At 41.5% G+C, this 13,435-nt stretch overlaps 1 protein-coding gene across 6 annotated transcripts in view; it reads right to left on the minus strand.

The window, feature by feature from the left end:
• The window catches only part of MPDZ (multiple PDZ domain crumbs cell polarity complex component), a 152,356-nt gene extending 144,425 nt beyond the window's left edge, over positions 1-7,931 (minus strand). For 5 of the 6 annotated variants that reach the window (XM_045079640.1, XM_045079639.1, XM_045079641.1 and 2 more), the window contains exon 1: positions 7,796-7,931. The gene's annotated coding sequence lies outside the window, so the exon portion shown is untranslated. The remainder of the gene's footprint in view (positions 1-7,795) is intronic. The other variant, XM_045079637.1, reaches the window with a different exon arrangement.
• Between the last annotated feature and the right edge of the window lie 5,504 nt (positions 7,932-13,435).

Here is a 13,435-nt window from a genome sequence, read left to right on the forward strand (position 1 = left end):
CCGCATCTGCCTTAACTGATGTGTTTGGGTTGGTTTTTGCTCTTTTTTATTTTTGCCACTTAATTTCAATTAAATCATTAGAAAGTAGAGACAATCACCTAAGTGTCTGGCCCAAAATATCTGAGTGAAGCCCACAAAAACGTGTTTTCACAACATGATGATCATCTTTTCTCCAATTCTTTTTATGTCTGACCATCTTAGGTGTAACAGATCCTGAATGGCAATTATTTGGAAATTCAGGCATCAAATTACAACTTAATTATCATATTTACTATATGATTATCACATAAATTTGTCACAAGAAGTGACATACAAATCTATCAAAAACTATAAAAAATATGCAAGTAAGAGAATTAGCCAAGCAGTCTTAAAGCTGTGAGCTCAATACTGACTTCACAAGGTAGGATACAAAAATTTACAGAAAGCCTCAACACTCACATAACCATTTTTTTGTTTGTTTGGTTGGTTTAGTTTTTACATAATCATCTGACATCTTTAAAGATTAGGAAGCTTTAAATCTCTATTTCACATTTTTTTAGTTTTTTAAAAAAATTATATATGATTTACATATTTTAAAACTTCAAGTAACCCTTACATAAGGTTGAACACCAAAGTCAAAACCAGGTTGAAACTGAGAACAAATACAAGACAATGGCCAAAATGCAAGAGAATTCTAAACTACTGAAAAAAAAAAAAGCAAAAAACCAAACAAAAACCTCTGAATGGTATATTCATTCAGTACAATGAATTAGCACTCAGAAATAAATAATATTAAACTATGAATAGAAGCAACATAGATGAGTCCCAAAATATAGAGTAAAAGAAGTCAGATAAAATGAGAGAATAATCCCATATGATTTCATTTATTTAAAAGCCTAGAGAACCCAAATTAGTCTGTCCTGACAGAAAGATCAGTGGTTCCTTGGAAACAGGAGATGGGTAGGTAGGGGAGACAGGAAAGTATCACAAATGGTCATTAGGAAACTTTTAAGGGTGATGAAAATGTTTACTATCTTGATAATGGGAATGGTTACAACTAGACCAAAATTCAACAAACTGTGTACTTTCAATATATGCAGTTAATCGTATGTCAATTATAAATTACACATCAATAAAATAAATGATCCCTCTCCCCTTCCTGAGAAAAGGGTGGGGTCTGAAAGTCCTTAGTTTAACACCTAAAAGATGTTCACTGAACTTCACAGAGCAGGTCAGGGATCAATATTCCTGGCCTCTGAGCTGCTGCTTCTTCGGTTTTCCTACAACCATAAAACATCTAAAAATACCCTGCGATTTAGCCTAATATAATATATACATTCAGAAGATTCTATCATAACAAAAAGGCATTCTCATGTTGTGTTTTTCTAAAAGGTAATAGAGTGACTATGTTTACTACTTCCAGCAAAGACACCAATGTGGTGGGAAAGGGGGTGGGGCACACAAAACTCCACTAAGTCCTACAGTTGAGGCTCCTCCAGTCCTACAGTAAGAAGGAAATAAATGCTGCCCAGAGGCAGACTTCATGCCTAACTTATTAAAATGAAATATCCTTGGAAGAATGGGGATAGTGAAGAAGGGGAACACCTAATCTAGAGCTTCACGAACTTTACACAGCAACAACTTAGAGAAATAGGACCAGTGAAGGGACCTGGTAAAGTTAAGGGAAGCTGGGCATACCTTGTCAAGATCAGGGGGGATCCTTTTAAACCACAGAATAACCTTTAATCTTTCGGATTCTGTCATCACAGTTTTGTTAGGTCTGTGAAGTCTTAAGAGCACAGAATGAGAGATTCCCATGACCATTTTCTACAACCAGTTCCCCAAAGCAAGGCATGATAGGTGCCAACCAATTACATAATATGAAGTTATTCCAAAATTAACTGTAGGACTGTGTAACATTAACTTTCAAGCAGAGATCAAAATTAAATAATTGATTCTCCACTGGCGTCCTTGTTGCCACGTTACAGTTAGCCATATTACGTCTCCTCAAGAGTCAACAGACATTGGTTCACAGAAATGGTATCTACATATGGATGTTTAATAATCTCAGATCATATTGTCTTCACTGAGAAAAAGAGCAATCAGTGAAATCTATTGATCCGCAGTGCTATTTATTCATATGTATTATGAGGGGGACAATATATGGGTGAGTGACTCAAAGGCATGTTTTTTGCTTCTTTGCACTTGTCCACCTCTTCCATATTTTAAAAAAATGTGTTACTTTTATTAATAAGCAAGTTACTAAGGAAATAACTATCTTATGTATTTTACCATGTAGTTTTAAAATATAAATAATAAATGGTAATGTATCCCAAAACATACTCAAATTATCAACACTAAATTATCAACACACCTAAATAGGTTTTTCCTAATTTTCTGTAGCTAATGTCTCTGTTTTTCTTCTAAGAGTTTCCTTTTTCACTTTCCCCTCATGCATTTATTTATAGCACCTTAGAGCTAAAGATAGAATTCTTTACAAGAAAATAACAATGGATATTGTTTTCTAAGACATAAATAATACTAAAAGAAGAATAAAAAAATCAGAATTCCCTACACTCAACAAATTTAACCACCACAAACAAGACAAAATAATCAAAAATTTAAGTTTCAATTTATTTATTTTTTTTAACTCAGCAGGCCATAGTTGGAAAAACTGCATAAACATTTCTCTAACTCATCTAATCTGAACATCTAAAGAAATTTTTATTATAGATACAATGTAAATTACTTATTTAACCTTAATTTTTTCTAAAAAGAAGAAATTTCTGGGGAAAAAAATGATTACGTGAACTACTTGCCCACAAAACATGCAAAGTTTATAGAGTTTTCTGGTCAATGTAATTTAAAGAATAGCTTTGCTGTTTTAATCAGATTCCAGATGTGTCACGAAATGTTTACAAACATTAACATTCCCAAATTTAATGTTTTACTGAATTTTTAAATAGAAGAAATAGCTTTAAAAATTAATACATTTATGAAACACGGTAGGAGAATAAATGAAACAAGATGGGATTGGGAGGGAGACAAACCATAAGTGACTCTTAATCTCACAAAACAAACTGAGGGTTGCTGGGGGGAGGGGGTTTGGGAGAAGGGGGTGGGATTATGGACATTGGGGAGGGTATGTGATTTGGTGAGTGCTGTGAAGTGTGTAAACCTGGTGATTCACAGACCTGTACCCCTGGGGATAAAAATATATGTTTATAAAAAATAAAAAAAAAAAAAAAATGAAGGAAAAAAAAAAAAAAAGAATTTAAAAAAAAAAAAAAAAAAAAAAAAAAAAGGAAAACTAACATAATGCTCTGTCCATAAAAAGCAAGGTCCGATTTCTCAGTGAAAACCAGGAAAAGAAAACAAGAGGCTTCAGGCCAAAGATAAAGAATCTTTTTCCTCAAACAGCAGTTTCTCTTTCTTCCCAAACATCAAATTACCACAATAATGCTTGGACTAACACAAAAGCTTCCTACATGACCTCCCTCCCTTACCACACACCAGTTCATGCTTCAAGTTCTCTACCTAGGTCTTTAAGAACCTTGTTATGGGCTGAATTGTGTCCTCCTCCTTACCTCCCCAAAATATATAGGTTAAGGTCCTAACCCCTATACCTGTATTTGGAGACAGGGTCTTTAAAGAGATAATTAGGGTTAAATGAGGTCACTGGGACTCCCATAGTCCAATAGAACTGGGAGACACAGGGAGGAGATGGCCATCTACAAATTGCCAGCAAGCAATCCTTTGTTGATCTCTAACTTCTTTGAAATGGTACAACTTATACTATGTGTAAGACTTTCTTATGCTTTCCTTCGTGTGATTATCTTTTTTTCAACCACGACAGTAAGCTTCTAGAGCAATATCATGTTCTCCTTAGTGCTTAAACCAAGGCAACATATCTCTAATCCATCTATTATTATCTACTAAACAAACAACTACCTCAGATCTTCTCAGAAAATATTTCATAGGAAGGCAATAGATTATTTAAGTAGAAGTAGTTCTTCATCTCCTTATTCGCCCACACAGAACCCCACTATAATTATTTAATCATAGTATATCAACTTTACCATACTAACCATCACTTCCCAACTGTGTTTATATAGATGCTCTCTTACACATGACACTATTTCACAAGAGAAAATAATACCTTTCTTGTTATAAATATGGGGTTGGTAATATACATAACAATGTAACTATATCAAACGATTTCCTACTTTAGGCCAAATGTATTTTAAAATCACATACAACTGCTTGGGAAATATAATAATGATAAAATATATCATCATTCATATGTTCCATCAAGCAGTCCTGAACTCCATAGGAAGTTTTCTGCTTCTTTACTTCCAAGTATAGAATTTTCTCTGGCAGATATGTTGTTTGCTCCAGCATATGGGGACATTTCCAGTCCAATATATCAACTTTACTTCAAGACATTTTATGAAATTCACAAAGTACTTTGTACGTATCACTAAAAACAAAATGGAGCCAACCTGCAATTCAACCTAAGGGAGTCAAATCTATGATGTCAGACTTGGGAAGTAATCTGAAGAAAAGCATCTGCCTTTAACTCAGGGCAGTTATCTTCCTGGCAATTCACTGTTGCATGCCAACTTCTAAGTCCCTTAATCTTAATTCTAGGCACTGGGTCCACTTCGTTTGCAAAGCAGAGAGCCTCCACTCCATAGCAGCTAAAGGCTAAAAGCTTGCATCAAAGCAAAATTACATTTCAAGGATTTCCACAAATCTGAGCACCCCCCATTTGCAGAAATAGAGTTAACTCTGGGGACAGCCTTCACTCTTTCATGATATATGTGCATTTAAAAGGTATCTGAAATACAAAGAAGTCTTTAAGGGTCAAGAAGGACAATGTATATGTGATAGGAATTTGGAGCACATAAAAACTGTGACTGACATCTTGCTCTGCCTGAGCCACAAGCAACAGGCTTAGGCGATAAAAGGAGTGTCATAAAGTGAGAAAGAAAACCAGAAATGAGAGGGGAAATGAAAAGAAGACATAACAATGAGAGCTAAAGAAAGAAAAGGAACATATCCTAGAGGCATGTACACATATGATCAATCTCAGTAATATTTGAGAATAAACTTCATCATTTTTTTGTTTTAGCAAAGGTTTAGTAAGAGGAGTGGTTAAGAGTCAAGCTCCCCCACAAACTAACTTTGCCTCAAGCAGTAACTTCCCTGCAAAAAGGAATCCATGACATCCCCTAACCCCAGCTGCTCTTTACCTAAATAAATAAAACCATAATTCTCAAAGCTACTCAGGTAACAGGGCAAGAAGTCACTAGAACTCACTACAGAATACCCTAAAATTTGGCTATCTATATTAAATTTAATTAAACATGTAATTTTTGCCAATCAGAAAACCCACTTAATCCTAGATTCTGACAAAGAAAAATAGCAAAAGGTTAAGAAATATTTTTGAGAGTGAAAGTTGTAAATGAGAAAATCCAATACATTAACTTAACTTGTCTACCTATTGGGGAAAAGTCAGCCAGTTCAGGGACACCAGAAACAAAGAGTGAAAGGCAATGAAATTAAACAAAGCACCCATCACAGGAGGGGGCATTTAACCAATACTTTAAAAAAAAATGTTATTTATTTGAGAGAGAGAGAAAAGGGGAGGAAGAGAGAGCGCACACAAGTATGCAGAGGCACAGGGAGAGGGGAAGAGAAGCAAGCTCCCTCTGAGCAGAGGGTCTGACCCCAGGCTGGGTTCCACCACCCTGGGATCAAAACCAGGCACCCTAAGCAATACTTTCAAAGCCTGCTCTAGGTTTGCAAGTTTTTCTGTAAAGAGTAAGAGAGTAACATTCCATACTTTGATGCTATACATTCATGTCTCAACCATGCAACCACTCAACTCTTCTACTGCTATTGTGGAAGCAAACAAAGACAGTAAGAATATGCCATACACATTCGTGTGGCTGTGTGCCAATAAAACTTTATTTATGCACACAGATTTGATTTTCATATAATTTTCACATGCCATGGTATATTCTTTTGACCTTTTCACCATATAAAAATGCACAAACCACTTCTAACTCCTACAGTTTAAGGGAAAAACAGGCTGCTTCTGGCCAATTTGGCCAATGGCCTTCAAGTTCAGAGACCTCCGCTTTCAAAGATCTTAAATAAACTGAGCAAGGATAGAGTCCCATCTAGATAGATCCGCCCACTTATAAAATAACTCATTAGCTAGTAAGAAATCTGGGCATCCCAGACAAGATTATCTCCACCACCCTCTAAACCCTCTCATCCCCTCCTTCAGGCAAGGGCACAGGTGCATCCATCCAGAACTTTACATTGTATAAGAAGCTCAGACCTAGGAAACTGAAGTTTTGTTGTCATTGTTGTTTTCTGTTTACCTAAATTCTACCAGGCGCTAAAGTGTATATTAGATACGGTTGATTGAACCCTTTAAAAAAGTTCATTGTAATCACATATACCCAAAGTCAGCATGTACCCCCAAGCCGCAAACCATCACCTCCTTAGTTTTTCAGTCGTGTTTTGTTTTTTTAATTCTGTTAAATGAGGAATGTCTACAGAAACACAAAAGGGATGTTTACACTACAGCTGTCCACCAAAGCTGGGCGACAGCATCTAGACCCTTTTCAGATTCTTCCCCTCCGGACATCAAACGAACATGGTGAGTATTCTTTCTAGGCTGAAGTCATAGTCCTTTTATCTGATGCTACCTAAGAAACACTAGCTGCCACCCCCACCCGCACCCGCACCCCCCCTCCCCACACGCAGCGCCCACGCTCGGGTTCTTCGCCAGCTGAGCAAGCTCTGCAAGCCCCACCCGCGGAGACGGATGGAGACGTCCAGCCGCCCCCGACTCGGCCCTGGCCACTGCGCAGCGGCGTCCACCCGTCCCCCCACCCCCGGCTGTCGCCCGGCCCCTCCTACGTTAGGCAGTCCCAGCTTGAATTTCCATGTGATCTGCGGTAAAGAACAGCCCGGCCTTTGTGCCTCTGCAAAGAACGCAAGCAAAAATTTACACCATCACCACCCCCGACACACACACACAACTCCCAAGACACAAAGCGTCTCCCGAACAGCGTTTCCCGAGGAACATCCGGCATCCTCCGGCTGCGAATCGCAGACAAAGACGCCCCATTGGCGCGGGGTAGTTGAAGAGGGTGGCTGGAGCCCACTGCTCCCACCAAGGGGGACAGCGGATGAAAGGGCACAAGCGCCGCAGGGGATGGGGGGCGGGACCAATTAGCGGCGCGCTGGGGGTCCGGCAGACGAGGCTAGAGACGCCAGTCGAGGGGGAGAAATCGGGGAAGCTTTCTCCCCCGACCTATGCGCCCGGCACCGCGTAACCGTGGAGGGGGCGTCCGGCCCCGGGCGCGGCCACACCAGCGGCAAGCAACAGGCTCCTGAGTCCCGGAGCGCCTGGCCACGCGCCAGGCCCGCGGTTCCTCTCCCCAGCACCATCCCAAGGCCCCTCCGGGTGAAGAGAAAGAAAAAATAACTTTTAAACCCTTTAGAGTAAGCAAGGGCAAAGGGGCGGGGGGTGGGGGGGTCGAAAGGACTGGGACTAGCGCTCGGGGGCCATGCAAGTAGCATGGAAACTTCCAGATTCCATCCTTTTCAAAGAGCCGGAGGAGCAGCGGCTTCCCGGTACCGCCCGGCCGCGCGGGGTGGGGCGAACGCACCCCGCCCGCCCGCCTGCCCCGCGCGCCGAGCCCCCAGCGTCCGCGCACCTTCCCGGCCGGCGCGCGCTCAGAGCGCGGGGGCGCGCTCCGGCCTCCAGAGCCCGGGCCTCGGCGCCGCTTACCCGGCTAGCGGCTGCCGTCCCGGGCGGGAGCGCAGAGGGGGAGGAGGGCTGGGGAGCCGGGGTCGCCGGGGACTCGGGAGCCTCGCCTCGCTCCCGCTCGCCCTCTTCTCTGCTGAAGTAACGGCCCGGCGAGGAGCTTCGGGATAAACGCACACACTCACGCACGACCGAGAAACTTAATCCCGCCCGGCCGGCGGCGGCCCGACGCCAGCCTCGCGCTCCGCCGCGCCCCCTCCCCCCGCGCGCGCCGCACTTGCGCCGACCGGGGCTGCCAGCGAGGAGGTGGCGGCGGCGGGGCCGGGGCTGCCGGGGCTGCGTGACGCCTGCGGCCGGCGGGCGGCGGGCGCGCCTCGGCCAATCAGGGGGCGCGGCCCAGCTGGCGGGTCTTGGGTTTTAAACTAGATCGGCGGTGGCTGGGCCTAGGGTGCGAGCCTTGGGTCCTGGGAGGTAGCCTGGGGAAATACAGAGCGCCCCGTTAAATGGGAAAGTCCAATAACAAGGAATAATTATTTTGGCCAACTATGGCCCGTGCAGCTTGGGACATACTTATGCTGAAGAATTGTTCATTGTTTATCTGAAATTCGAATTTAACCTGGGCGGGGGGGGGGGGTTGCGTGCGGGCTGTATTTTTCCCTTCTAAATCTGGCAACCTGTGGGAACTGGTAGCCTCTATTTCTAGTTTTGAGGATTTTTTTTTTTTTTTTTTTTCAGTATGTGGACTGCCATGTAGATACCTTCTGTACTGGTAGCTTATTTGTGGTATGGGATGGTGATGAGAAGCATCAGCTTTAATGAGGGGGCATGGGGAGTGGGGCCCTAGTAATCTCACATTCTAAGTAACTTTTAGAACATTAGTGTGCTTAGACATAGCCGATTAGAAGACAACAATAAACATGAAAGAAGGGTTAAAAATTGCATAGTGCCAGAGAAGTATATTCATTTCTGTTCTGTGCCATTTAAAATTGTGTTTCTGATACCCTTATTTCCTGAGTCCCAGAAATCTTTTTCTACGGAAGAAAATAGCTTCCTCTTGCAATACATACATCTAATATTAGAGTATATACATCAAAGGATACTCGGAAATCCAACTTAAAATATTTAAAAGAATTCCTTTTACTATCGTGAATTAAAAGTTCTGATTTCTTTGGCAGACTTGTAAAATTTTTTGTCTACTAAAAAAAAAAAGTGTATTTCTCCAATATTCAACAAAATTTCAGGGGAAATACAGTTTTTTAAAATATACAAGGCTCCAGAGGGAAGTTAATTCGAGCTGTTAAATGGACATTTTCAGAAAGCTTCAAAATATATCAGTTGCCTGCAAATGACTGGGAGTGAATGAGCTAAAGAGCCCTGGTTGGAGAGAGTGTCCTCCGCCCAAGACCCAATGTGCTTTCTCAAACACAGACATCCGTGTAATTTTGTCTACTGGGGAAATAAAGCACTGACTAGATTTCTTTAGCATCTGGGGATATTCATCTCCTCTGGGTCTTTTAAAAATGAAAGTGAAGTTAGGATGAGGGGAAAACTCATCCCTTGTATCTTCAACACATCTCTGTCTTGTGTAACCTTTCAATCAGCACTCTCAGATCTCCCCATTAAGAGAGAGACAGAGAGAGAGAGGAAGGCAGGGAGGCAATAGCATTACTCCCCAGCCCATCTCTCCCCAGTTACATTTTCTCCTCTTTCCTTCTTAGTTAAATTTCTTGACATCGGCCACTTGTATCCGGTTTCCTGCCCCTGTCGTTGCACTGAAAGGCTTTTGCTAGGCACCAATGATCTCCTTAACTAAACCCAGGGGATATGTTTCTCTCCATATATTCTCTGTCCTCTCCAGATGCATTCATACTATTGAACACTCTATTGAAGTGTTGCCCTCCCACACCCCATAATTCCACAAAATCACTCTCTCAGTTTTGCTCCTTCCTCTTAGGGAGCGGCCAGTGTGTGGGTTCTGAAACTTACAACAAATTGGGGCTCTGCTTTAAGAAAAGAAAAAGATATTTCTTTTGAAAAGTTCTTGTAAATATGTGACCATATAAACACATTGCTACGACTCCTCCCAGGCAAGAGAAAGACTGAGAATCTTTTTTTTTTTTTTTAAGTTGTATTTATTTAAGTAATCGCTACACCCCACCTGGGGCTCAAACTCACAACTCTGAGATCAAGAGCTACAGGCTTTCCAACTGAGCCAGCCCCAGAGGAATACCCTGAATCTTAAGGTTCACTAGCTTCAAGGCAGATCTGCCTCTGACATCAGGCCTCTCTTCAATCTCCTTTGCCAACCATCCTCCTCTCATCTTTAAATGCTAGAGTTCCTTGAGTAAGGTCCATGGCAGGGCCGTTCACTGAGACACAGAACTGTGAAAGATGAGCACCGCTGAGCAGAAACATCATGGTTCCATTTTGGATAATTTAGGTTTGAGTCAGGCAAGCAAGGAAGTCAAATAAGCACTCAGATATATAGAGAAATCTAGGTTGAAGATAGAATTGATGTGGTTTCAGCCAAAAATTCTTGAGACGTCACTGGTGCAAAATGGTGGCTTATTAAAGCACAGGGACTGGACCTGTGGGCAGAAGGACCTGCTGCTCTGGGGTTGTGAAGGGGTGGCTGATTATATATGATGGGGTGGGAGGAGTAAGGAAAAAGGAGGTTTCAAAAGAACTTCCTTTCTTTCTTTTTTAAAGATTTTATTTCTTTGAAGGAGATTGAGATCACAAGTAGGCAGAGCAGTAGGCAGAGAGAGAGGGGGAAGCAGACTCCCCACTGAGCAGAGAGCCCAATGCAGGGCTGGATCCCAGGACCCTGACACCATGACCAGAGCTGAAGGCAGAGGCTTAACCCACTGAGCCACCCAGGTGCCCCTCAAAAGAATTTTCATATGCTAAAGATACTTGCTAGATACCACAGGCCTTGCCATTGTCAAGTTAAGTTTGTGTGTCCCCTCTAGTAAGGCATTAACATTAAGATGGTTGGGAGATTCCTTGAAGAATGTCACAGGTGTCCCACCCAGGAGTGGGGATGGGGAAGGTTGCTGGGTGTCTGCTTATGCTTTGTCTTCAGCCAACCTTCTACTCCCCCATCAAAATTGTAGGAATCTTTGCCCAATCCATGATTAGCAGGAGGGGAAAATCAACTTACATAAGCAGGGCCAATAACTGAGATTACTCCGTGATTCCCACAAATTAGTATAAAAACATTATACTACATTCTCATTTTATCCTATGCTATGGCTTCACAGTATTTATCCTACCTTATAATTAGATATTTAGTTTTATAATGACTTATGCAGTGGCTCTCTGCCCCTCTTAGACCACAAACTCCAGGAAAGCAGGGACCAAGACAGTCTCATCCTCGGGGCCTAGCAAAAGGCTTTGTAACTAGTTAGTCTTCAAATGGAATGGGATAATTATATGACTGCAAGAAGGAACAGTTCACCAATAGAACGTTTGTGTTCTTGCCATAGACTCATCTCAAAGCATCCCATTTTGAGAGGATTCTCTTGCTGCTTAGAAATTCCAAAGGATTCCTCTTTGAATAGCGAAGCATTTCCTTTTGTCATCTTCCAAATCTGGTCATTCTCAATTGCAAAGGAAGTGCATGCATGAAATGCTAGCTGGTAGGAAAACACAGAACAATCCATAAGTAGGTACTACAGGTGTTCTGAGGGTCTTAAAAGGTAAAATGACGTCTGTTCTATTGAATTACAGGGGAAAAGCCTCTAAGACTGAATGAGAGGAAAGTCTAAGGAATTTAAGTCTCTGATTTAATAGAATATATAAATGAGATTAAAACAAAGGATTCTACCTTGTTTAAAAAGACACTATTGCTCTGATCTCATTGAGCAAAGCAAATCCTACATGCCCACTTTATTTTTTTTAAGATTTTATTTATTTATTTATTTGACAGAGAGAAAGAACACAAGCAAGGGGAGCAGCAGGCAAAGGGAGAAGCAGGCTCCCCGCTGAGCAGGGAGCACAAGGCTCTACTCCATGCAGAGCTCCAGGCAGGGCTTGATGTGGTGCTTATCCCAGGACCCTGGAATCATGACCTGAGCCAAGGCAGAGGCTTAACTGACTAAGCCACCCAGGTGCCCCCTACATGCCCACTTTAAACAGTAGTGTATCAATGGACAAAAAGGCATCTTGTTTAGATTAATTCTTTAACAAAATTATCTAGCACTTGGGGATGATTTCACCTGGGTGCTTCCCCTTTTGAAATTAACCCTTATAGGTTATTGCTCTATTCTCTTCCTCATGTTCTAAGCCAGAGGGCCCAAGCTTTTCTAGAGGTAACGAGACAGTATGGTGTATTCCTCTGGTTTAAAAAAAAAAAAGAAAGAAAAGAAAGAAAGAAAGAAAAATTCAAGAGGTTTAAGTAAAACCTTACAAAGAAAGCTAAAATGGAAAGATAAAATAGAGCTGATCTTTTCTATGGGGTGGGTTGAAACTCACTCCAAAACCACAGATTAAGAATTCTTTCTAGTTCATGTTGGTCATGGTCTCTGGGATCTGAAGATGAAGGAATTAGCAACATTGTGTATACTCCCACCGTATCTTCAGTGAGGCATTCTCTACAGAAATTTGTTTTTCTCAATTGTGAGTAACGTTCGGATCATGTTTGTAAGGAAAAAGATTTGGGGGACTTCCAGGATTGGTTTAAGCTATTTTGTGTTATAATTCAACAAGTTCAAACATAAATACATAATATTATTTTCCATTTGTTGTTCCTCTGTAACTCTAAAACTGGTGAAAGGCCCAAGTTCTCTGCTCAAAACCTTTAATGTCTGCTAGAAAGATAGATCGTGGAAATTCAGTTTTTGATCCACGAGGATACAGAGGCAGGACTCTTAGTTGCCTTTGAAGCACACATCTCTGTTCTACCTTCCTAACAGTGGAGAGCCTTGGTGTGGAAGAGAGGCAGGCCCATACTGGTAGGTGCACCAGCAAGGCTCCAAAGCTTCATATAAACCGAATCCTTTCCCAAGGACTAAGTGATGCTGGGGGAATTCTAATTATGGGACAATGAACTATTTCCAGACCTTAAGTAGATCCGACTCTTGTTAATGTTTCATTTAAGTGCCATGTAGGTAGCATGCTCGCCTCTTCCCCTGCCTAAGGGTTATCAGCTAAATAACAAATACCCATTTCTAATTTATTACAGTTTGCAGAATGATTTTTACCCTCTGTCTACTGGCTGACTGATTTTACAGTTTCAACTGGCCTCTAGTTTCTCAGATAAAAGAGAATACTTTTTTTTCCCCCAGTCTGTTTAATGTTAGAAAAAACAGACCATCTTAAACAATCTTTTAACTTTTTTTTACCCCTGAAAACAGACAATATTGAAAGAAGAGAATATGAAGAAGAAGTAAAGAATGTTAGGATAATGAATATATATGTGTCTAGGAGAGAAAGCCATTAGGAGGAGGGAATGGCTAAGAAAGAATCCCAGGCATGAGAAAAACGCAAAATTATGTCTATTTTGAGAACATGTAGAATAATCTGTCTCTCTTCATATAACAACTGTTTATAGAAGAATGAGGCAGTGAAACCTACAGTGTGTCCAATTGGATCTCATCTCTCTAAGGAAGAAAGGAAGGTCATTGGGAGGTCATGACCATCTGACCTTGAGTTAATTTGCTT

This window comes from Mustela putorius, unplaced genomic scaffold (assembly GCF_011764305.1).
Source record: "Mustela putorius furo isolate JIRA1106 unplaced genomic scaffold, ASM1176430v1.1 tig00000421_pilon_pilon_pilon, whole genome shotgun sequence".
NCBI lineage: Eukaryota > Metazoa > Chordata > Mammalia > Carnivora > Mustelidae > Mustela > Mustela putorius.